The sequence below is a fragment of the Canis lupus genome, chromosome 8 (genome assembly GCF_003254725.2).
Source record: "Canis lupus dingo isolate Sandy chromosome 8, ASM325472v2, whole genome shotgun sequence".
NCBI classification, from domain to species: Eukaryota; Metazoa; Chordata; class Mammalia; order Carnivora; family Canidae; genus Canis; species Canis lupus.
Window position 1 is genome coordinate 37162021 of NC_064250.1, and position 10180 is coordinate 37172200.

A 10180-nucleotide genomic window follows, 5' to 3' on the forward strand; every position below is an offset into this window, starting at 1 on the left:
GATGATTGAGGTAGTTTCTAAGGTTTTTATATCTATAAGCTTTCTTTATCTAGGTTTTCAGTACAGAAACAATATGCCTGTATTCCCAGGGCAGGAATGGACTCTACTTCTATTACTGTTTCCTTTGTATTCCTGTCCTTTTTTTTTTTTAACATTCCATAATCTTTTCAATTAAGATCTTCATATAAGTATGATGGGAATCCTATGTATTCACTTCCCCTAAAATAGCTGAAAAATGGTTAATGACACAGCAACTTATGGGCTATGGTAGATTTTGCTAGTACCTTAAATAGTATCTAAACAGAGCAACTTCTCTTGCCCCACCTCCCCTTTTCTGCAAATTGTAGAGACTTAACCAACTTCCGAATAATATCACACATTTAACTGTTTATAAAGTAATTTTCAAGGTCCAAGTTGTTTAGGCTACTCTTTTACTATAGCAATTGTATAGACTCCATCCAAGAGATTCCAGGAAGAAGGAATCCAAACAGAGGCTCTTGATCTTGGTTCTTACCTTTGAAGATAGATAAATTCATTTATCTCTAACTTGGCAGAGATTGATAAAATGTATAGGCTTTTCTCTGCACTATTCCCTGAGTTGAGATGCTTGGACATAAAATCCCCCCAAATAAAGTGATTTGAATTGATTATAATTTCTCAGAATTCGTGTATTGGCTTGCTAGGGCTGACATAATGGAATGCCAGACATTGGATGGTTTAAATGGTGGAAATTTGTTTTCCCATAGTTCTGGAGGCTAGAAGTCTAAGATCAAGGTGTCAGAAGGTTTGTTTCTATTGAGGCCTCTGTCCTTGGCTTGTAGACAGCTACCTTCTTGCTGTGTCCTCACTTGACCTTTATCTCTGCCAACATCTCTGATGTCTCTTCTTAAAAGAATACCAGTCAGATTAAGGCTCAATCCTTGTGACTTCATTTAAACTTAATTACTTCTCTAAAGGCTCTATCTCAAATACAGTCACAATCTAAGGTACTGTGGAATTAGGGCTTCAACCTATGAATTTTGGGGAGACATGTTCCTTAATATTTGACTATACCAATTTTTGCTGTGCTCCCAAATTAGGGGATACAGTGTGGGAAACCATCAAATCACATTGTTTCCAGATATTGAGACTTATTTACTATTGTTCTATTTCTCAAAATAAGAATACTTAGTCATTTTAGATTCACCCTGAACTATAAATACATAGGCCATAAATAAAATCTCATTATTATTTTATAAAGAACCAGGGAAGGTTTTTCTCTTACATGCCATCCCACTTAAATTCTCCTAAGTGCATCTTACAAACTGACCTCCTTTCACACTCACATAAAAATTCTCACCTATGAAGTGAGGCAGCTAAAAGCCTTTAACTGTCGTAAGTCCCACAATGCCTAGCCTATGAAGTAGATTGTCAAACAAATGAGCCTAGACTTACAGAAAGTTGACCCAATCCTAAAAAGCAAAGAACACAAAAGAAACAAACATTAGATTTTTCATTGAAATGGACATATACATTGTTTTTATAAGGTATTAAAAATTGACACTAGACATACCAAATATTGATAAATTGATGCAAAAATATGGCAGATACTATTCTAGGGATTGATGGAGAACATGAAATGTATTTTTAAGTCCAAAGTAAATTTTTCAGTAAAATTGCTTTTTGTAGATTTCTCCTAAGCCTAACAAGGGCAGCGTTAACTATCAGGCAATAATATTACACGTTTATGCTTTGATGTATTTATTTGTTATCTATTAATTGATATTTCCCAAGGCTATTTACTTGCAATTTGTTCCTACTTGTATTGTGTATTTTTTTTGCCAAATATCTGAATACTGTTTATCATTTAAATAATGTATCAAAATACTGAGCTGTGATACCTGGTTATTGAACAGCTGTTTTCTAGACTGCAGCTGGTAATAGAAAGTGACAGCTCATTGTCTTTGCAGACAGTAGAGTCCCTTCATCTTTTCCATTCAGATGATTCAATGTTCATTGTGAAAACATAATGAAGAGGATACTAGACTTATTTTAGCAACTCTAGGGATACAGTTCTTTTGAATTCTAGATTGTGAAGTCTCTTACTTGAATATGTATAATGAGATAATTCAAGCAATATATTCTAATTTAATTTTAACTCAGTACTCAGGATTTGCTATTCATGAAATACATAACCTGATTTAAAAAAAAATCAATGAATTTGATGATATCTTGAAACCTTATTTCATTCTCTCTAGAGTTGTCATGGTAACAGAGAAAGCAGGGTGCTACGGGGGAGATGTGATTTTAGACTTCTGCTGCAGTTATTCCTGTGTATAGTCCAGAGAGAATAATGTGATGGCTGCTTTATTCAAAAAAATGCATGTATTATGTATTATGCTAGTATAGCAGTCATGGGGAACTCAGATTCTGTAAATGCCTGGCCTTGCCACTTTACCTAATAAGTTGAGTTCGGGTTTTCTTTTTCCCATTGAGTTTCTGTTCAGTGACTGGTAGGATTATTTTTGATTTGTATAGTATGTGGTTAAGGTTATTAGATCTTAAAACAAACAGGATGGATAATACAGAATCGAAACAATTGAATATACTAATAGTATGTTAAACACTTGAATTACATTTTCTACACAAATATGAAGTTAGCTTTGATTACAGATCCTGCCTCATATATGATCTGGGCAGCTCACTATCTTACTCCACATTGTTGGGACTCCTGAGCCTGCCTGTCAGTGGTTTGCTGTCCACTTATACAATATGACAGCTTTCCCACTTGGCATGTAGATCCTCATAATACCCTTTTTCTTGCTCCTTTATTTGATTTTTTCCCCTCCTTTCCTTCTTTCTACCTTCCTTCCTCCATTTCTTTTCCTCTCCTTCTCTGGCCCCCTAGCCTCCTTCCTTCTTCCCTCCTAACCTCCCTTCTTTCTTCCCGTGCTTTATCTTGTGCATTCACTGCATTTAATTTACCTACCACTCTATACTGCCCCCAACTCCAGGTTAATTAGGCTCAGTTTTTCTCGATTCCAACCCCAACCCCTCCTCCCTCACTGAACTGAAACCCACAGGTTTATGTGTCCAGGGCTACTTATTTGTATTGCCAGGTCTGTGCTCAGAGTAGATACAGTGCTTGTGGAACTTGGTGGGAAGCCTAAATATATACTGCAGAATTGTATGCAAAATCTGGAGTCAGAGACCCAACAGGAAAAATTACACCCCACAGAAGTTAGCAGAAATCGCTAAGAAGGTTTTCATCCTTACAAAGTAGAGAATTAGCAGCACTTTGAGCCAGTCATACCTAGATTTCTAAGGGGTAAGTGAACTCTGAAAAACATGTGTGTCACACACTTGTAAGACAGAAAAAGGGAAGGATTTAAACACATATGATTCATTTTATTATATTTTTTAGAGAGGAGGGGGAGGAGTAGAAGAAAAAGAGAAGAGAGAATCTTAAGCAGACAACCCCTATGGAGGCCAATTTGGGGCTCTATCTCACAACCCTGATATCATGACCTAAGCTGAAATCAAAAGTTGAACAATTAACTGACTGAGCCACAAAGGTGCCCAATATTTAAACACATTTTAAACAAATGTGTACTGGGGTAGCAAAAGATGGGCTTATGAGTGCATATTTGCAATATGTATCTTTTAGAAATATGCCATATTAAAATTTTTCTTTATTCAGGTTAAAACTGAAATAGTTATCTACATTGATCTCTGGAGGGCATCTCCCCCCTATTTAAGGTTAATTTGGAGTCCAGAACTATTGTAAATTGGGACAGGAAAAAAGAAGCATTTTCTTGGTAAGTGATAATGCTTAGCGTTCATAGATCGTTGTCTCGATATAAGGTCTTAAAAGAAGTCATACTTGAAGAGTACAAGAGTGTCAGGCATGACTCTGTCACCACACTAGGCATTGATTGGAAAGATTTATTTTCTTGTTTCTCCATTTAAATATACCATAGTCCATTGGTGTTTCTGTTAATTACTGAAGAAGTCTTCTGCATTTAATGGCTGCCTGATAGATGCCTATGGTGGAGCACTTGGACATAATGCCAGAGTAGACTTAGATACTATTTAAGTAATTCATACGGCAAAATGCACTGAATGGTAAAGACGTTTTCACTGAAAATATTTTCACTGAAAAAAGACATTTTCACTGAGAAATTAAAGATTATTAAAAGCTTGAATTAATAAGTTCAACCCTATGCTGGCATAATCTAGGTCTAAGCTTTCATCACACTGAAAATGTCAGGTTTCCCAATTGGCGCTAGTGTGGTCTTAATAGCTATTCACTATTGAAAGAATTAAAGCAACTTCCAAAATATAAGCACTTCATTCTTAGTCAACCCTGATTTACTAGAATAGAAAAATGGACAGTGGCCTTAGTTCTATACTCTCAGTTTATATGAAATGTGTGGGGAATCACTAGGTTTAAGAGTATGTGGCCAAAGAAGTCTGTTAATCAATATAAAGCAAGGAAAAGCAGGAGGATAAATGTTTGATGAAGGTATTATTGAAATAAATATCTTCTTAATATTTGTGGGCCTCACTGGGAAGGCAAAGTCTTCCTCTTTCCTTGTCTTCTCTGTTCTTCTGTACATCAAAGTCTCAGAATATGTGGAGTACTGGGCAGATGCAAGCTATAGCAAGCATTAAGTGTGGTACTCACATTGCCATCTAAATATCTAATAAACATTTCATGATTAATATGTCCCAAACTGAACTTATCTTCCAAATTTGTACCACCAATTTCTTTCTTATTTTAGTTTATGGTAACTCCATCTGCCCAGGCAAAAAATACTAGAATTACCCTTGACTCATCTCAATCTCTCCCACCCTACATCTAACCTTTGAGGAAATGGTGACAATTCTATCCTCAAGATATACAGCTTCAAATAATCTTATTCCCGTCATCTCTGCTGTGACTATCCTGGTTGAAATACAGCAAATACTCTCTTCTCATATCTTTCCTCCTTATAGTCAGTTTTCAAGAGCATCCAGAGCAATGTTTTCCTCTAATTTTTAATTTTGATGTAATTTCAGATTTACAGAAAAGCTATAAGAATAGTACAAAGGGTTCCTTCAAATCCTTCACCTAGATTCCCCAAATATAAATTTTTTTCATGTAAAGTTTTTGGTTACATGTTGCCACATTATCTTCTGTAAGGACACACCATTTTACATTTTTTACCAGTAATATTTGGCAAGTCCCCTGTGAAACCATCAGGGCTTGGTGCTTATTTTGTGTGTAGCAGTTTGTGTTTGCTTTTTTTTTCTTCTGTGGAAATTTGTCTGTTTAAACTTTCTATCACTAATGGGATCATTTTCCTAAACTAATGGGATATGTTCCTAAAAAAAATCTGTTTCATACAGATTTTTCAAATTTGTTTTTCCATAACATTGCAAACAATTTGTTGTTTTTTAAAACCTTTACCAATCTGTTTGGTGAGAACTCGTATTTCAGAACTGTATTAATTGAATTTTTATTAGTATAAGAAAGATGACTCAGGAACTAAGAATGTCCATTTATTCAAGTATAATATATCTCAAAAGTGTTAAGTTTTCTTTATATAAATTTTGTATGTTTCTTGTTTATTTCTAGGTGTCTTATTTCCTTTTTTGCTATGATAAATGAGGCTTTCTTTGGCATTATATGTTCTGATTACCTTTTGTGTTTATAAAAGCTCTTGATGTCTACATGTTAATTTTATTTTCTCAGTTTTTTTGAATTAGCTTTGTCTTTGACTGTCTGGGTATATAATCATATTGTCTGCAAATAGCAATAGTTTCTTTTTTTTTTTTTTTTCCAACTCTTATGCCTCTTTGTGTTTTCTCTCATCTGATTGCATTGGCCTTTAGAAAATGTTAAAGAGTGCTATAGTTTGTGGGCATCCATGAATATTCTCAATACTCATTTTAAGAAAACATGTGTTGAGTTCTATTTAGTTGAGTGATTTTTACCAAGAATGTGTATTAGCATCTGTTAAAGAGTTTCTTTAGGGCAGCCCTGGTGGTGCAGCAGTTTAGTGCTGCCTGTAGCCTGGGGTGTGATCCTGGAGACCTGGGATTGAGTCCCATGTCAGGCTCCTGCATGGAGTCTGCTTCTCCCTCTGCCTGTGTGTGCCTGTCTCTCTCTCTCTGTGTGTCTCTCATGAATAAATAAATAAAATCTTAAAAAAGAAAGTTTCTCCATTAATGAGAATAAAGTTTTTTTGGATGTATTAATATGGTATCATAAAATTTTTTTTTCCTGAAATTGAGCCAACTTTATATTCCTGGAAAAAAAACAAACTTGGCCATGGAATATTGTTTTCATATTACTATGCTGTATTCTTTTGGCTAATATTGTAACTAGGAGCTTTTGTTTGTACAATCTTAATTATCTCGATCATCAGTGTTCTTATTACATAAAAAGAATTGGAACTTTTTTTTTTATTATCAATGTTCTGGAACATGTTGTGGAGCATTACTCCCTGGTCATTAAATATTTTGCAGAACTCCCTTGTGAAGCCATCAGGGCCTGGTGCTTAATTTGTGTATAGCCATTTCTTTGCTTTTTTTTCTTCTATGGAAATCCATCTCTTTAAACTTTCTATCACTAACTGGACTATTTTCATAAACTGTCCTTAAAAAACAATCCATTTCATATATTTGCAAATTTATTTCCATAGAGCTTCTTAAAACACACATGATTTTAAAACATTTCTTCTATTTCAGTGGTTATATTTCCTTGCAATTTCATATTTTGTATGTTTGTACTTTCTCATTTTTTTCTGGATTAAGTTAACTAGTGGCTTGTGTGTTGGTTATTTTTTTTAAGATTTTGATTTATTAGTTAAATCTTCTATTTTCTATCCTGTACCTTGTTTTTACTTTTACCTTTAGTATTTCCTTCTTTGCAGATTCCTTTGGTTTGCTTCATTGTCATTTTTCTAGGTTTTTGAGATGAGAATTTAATTAGCTTATTTTAATTCTTTTCTTTTTATTGATAAGTGTTTCAGACTCTGAATTTTTCTCTTTTCACTTTTTAAAATATATTCCACAGATTTTGCTAAGTAGTATTTTTATTATTCTAAAAGAAATTCTGTAATTCTGTTTTAGGTTTTCCTTTTATTTAAGAGTTACTTAATAGAAGATTTAAAGTTTTTTAATTTCCAAAATAAAGGACAATTTTTTCCTCTTTATTTATAATTTCTAACTTTATGGTAGTGTGATCAGAGAGGATTGTTTCTAATATATCTTCTTTATAGAACTTAATGATGTTTTCTTTGTGGTTGAATATATGATCAACTTTTGAGAATGTGCTATGTGCACCTGAGAAGGTGTAATGTCTACTATCAAAGCATAAAATTTGATATGAAAAAGATTCATCTTGTTGATTATGTGGTTTAAATCTTAATATCCTGACCTTTTTGCCCATTTGATTTGTTTTATACTGAGAATGGTATGTTATTGCACCCTTTAGAAGGAAGTCCCTATGTGCAGATGTGCAATGTGCACACAGAGTTATGCATGTCTTCCTTTAGGGTAAAATATCTACACAAATTATTTGGAATTCTGCACAGGAAATCTCTTGTACCCCATTTATTTATTTATGCAATCATTTATTTGCATAGTTGTGGACTCAGGGATACTTTGTTTTATAATCTAATACTAAATTTATTTTGTTGTTCACGTTGTTCCAAGTTATATTCTTATTTTATGTATTTTATTTTTTAGCACTTGCTTTTTTTGGCACTACAATCTGCTCCAAGTTAACTTTGTATATTTATTGGAGAATGAAGAATGATACTGGAAATCAAGATGTAGGCATTAGGTATACTCATTGCTACTGAGAATCATTACTTCTAGACCCTCTCAGCTGACAGATCAAAGAGATACATGTGTATACCAACCTTTGAATATATACATAAGAATTTAATTATCTGTATCTATATTAAGTGGAACATGAGTTCATACTGGTATCTCCAATTCTAATTACCCCATAGATAAATCTAACATTCTTCCTTTGTTTATCTTGTTACTGTCCACTGTAACAGTGAGAAATCTGGCTTCTATATTCATTTGTTTAATTGTTCAGGTCTATAATATACATGAATAGTGGCTTCAGAATTATTAACTTGTTGCTCCATGAAAAATAATTTTATTAACTAATTTTATTAACTATAGAACTTATATATGGTTTTTTTTTTCTTTCTTTTAGTATATGTGCTGCCAAAGTGAGCACTGGTTCTTTTTTTCATTCTGACAGAGCCTATTTCTTTTCCAGTGTTACTTAGGTCATAACCTTTTACCTTTCACTGAAGTTGTTTCATATATTTCTAATATACCTGGATTCTTTTTGTCACATGAACATTCCATCCTAGGATTCCTGACTTCCTAAATTATTTTAATATTTGTATGTATTAAGATTTGCTCTTTTATTCTGTGATGTCTTTGTACTTTAACTAAACAAAGTGTGTCATGCAGCTACCATTACAGTGTCCTGCAGAATAGTTTTACCACCCTAAAAGATTTCCTACGTTTCATCTAGTCAATCTGCTCCCTCCCCCTTAGCCACTGGAAACCACCTATCTGTTTATCAAGTTTTTAAATCTTCCCACTACATCATATAATTGTAATCATAATACACATATCCTTTTCAAACTGGCTTCTTTCACTTGGGTATATGCATTTAAGCCTCATCCATGTATTTGTATGGCTTGGTAGCTCAATATTTTTAATTGCTATACAATATTCCATTGTATGGGTATACCAAAATTCATCTACGCATTGAACAACATCCATGTTCTTTCAGTTTTTGACAGTTATGAGAAAACCTCTATAAACATTTGTGTGTAGATTTTTTGTGTGGGCTTAAATTTTCAGATCAGTTGGGTAAATATATAGGAGTATGTGCTGGATCATATGATAAGACTATGTTTAGCTTTGTAAGAAACTGCCAAACTTTCTTCTAAATTGGCTGTACCACTTTGCATAATCTTATTGGTTAGATTCTATAGTAAAATGCTAAATAAAAGTGATGATCAATATATACCTTTGGGTTTTTTCCCTTCATTTTAAAGGGAATGTTCTTGAATCTAATGTAGGCTTCTTTTGGTTGCACTTTGTAAGATTAAGGATATTCCTTAATATCCCTAGTTTCCTGATAGATTGTTTTCCAAAGCAAGGGCCATATGGATTTTTCTTTTAACATGTTAATCTGGTGAATTACATTTATACATTTTTTTCTAATGTTAAAATATCCTGTTTACTAGATGTTTCTTATGGATTGAATGTGTTCTACTCCCCACTGCCCAAATTCTTGTTGAAATCTTACTCCCTAGTATGATGGTATTAGAAAGTAGGAGTCTTTGGGAAATAATTAGGATTAGATGAAGTCATGAGGGAGAATATCTACATTGAATAGGATTAGTGTCCATGGATAAGAATCATGAGAGAGATTTTTTCTACTTTTTTTTTTTTTCTCTGTATAGATACAATGAGAAGTTTGCAGTCAGCAACCTGGAACAGGGCTCTGCGAGAAAAAGCCAACATTGCCATGAATGGACTTAATAGTGGGAGCTTAGAAAGAAGAGAGGAGAGCTACAAAGAAAACTTTAGTCTTCTTAGAAAGCACCAAGTGGTCTGTAACAGAATGTTGGTAGAAAAATGGATGGTAAAGTCCACTCTGACAAGAATGAGAAGCATGTTATTGGAAACTAGAGGAAAGGAAATATTTGTTATAAAAATAGCAAAGAACTTGATTGGATTGTGTTTGTGTCCTAGTGTTTTGTGGAAGGTAGAACTTGAAAACAATGAAATAGTGTATTTATCTGAGGACATTTTTTAAAATTTCTTTTTATTGGAGTTCAATTTGCCAACATATAGCATAACACCCAGCGCTCATCCCATCAAGTGCCTCACTCAGTGCTCGTCACCCAGTCACCCCCACCCCCCGCCCACCTCCCTTTCCACCACTCTTGTTCGTTTCCCAGAGTTAGGAGTCTCTCATGTTCTGTCTCCCTCTCTGATATTTCCCACTCATTTTCTCTCCTTTTCCCTTTATTCCCTTTCACTATTTTTTATATTCTCCAAATGAATGAGACCATATAATGTTTGTCCTTCACTGATTGACTTATTTCATTCAGGATAATACCCTCCAGTTCCATCCATGTCGAAGCAAATGGTGGGTATTTGTTGT

At 33.9% G+C, this 10180-nt stretch overlaps 1 long non-coding RNA gene across 1 annotated transcript in view; it reads left to right on the forward strand.

Moving 5' to 3' along the window:
* LOC118355465 (uncharacterized) overlaps positions 1 to 9698 on the forward strand; it is a 45585-nt gene extending 35887 nt beyond the window's left edge. The window contains exon 3 of the long non-coding RNA XR_007412369.1: positions 9474 to 9698. This is a non-coding gene — a long non-coding RNA (uncharacterized LOC118355465). The remainder of the gene's footprint in view (positions 1 to 9473) is intronic.
* Positions 9699 to 10180: the final 482 nt, after the last annotated feature.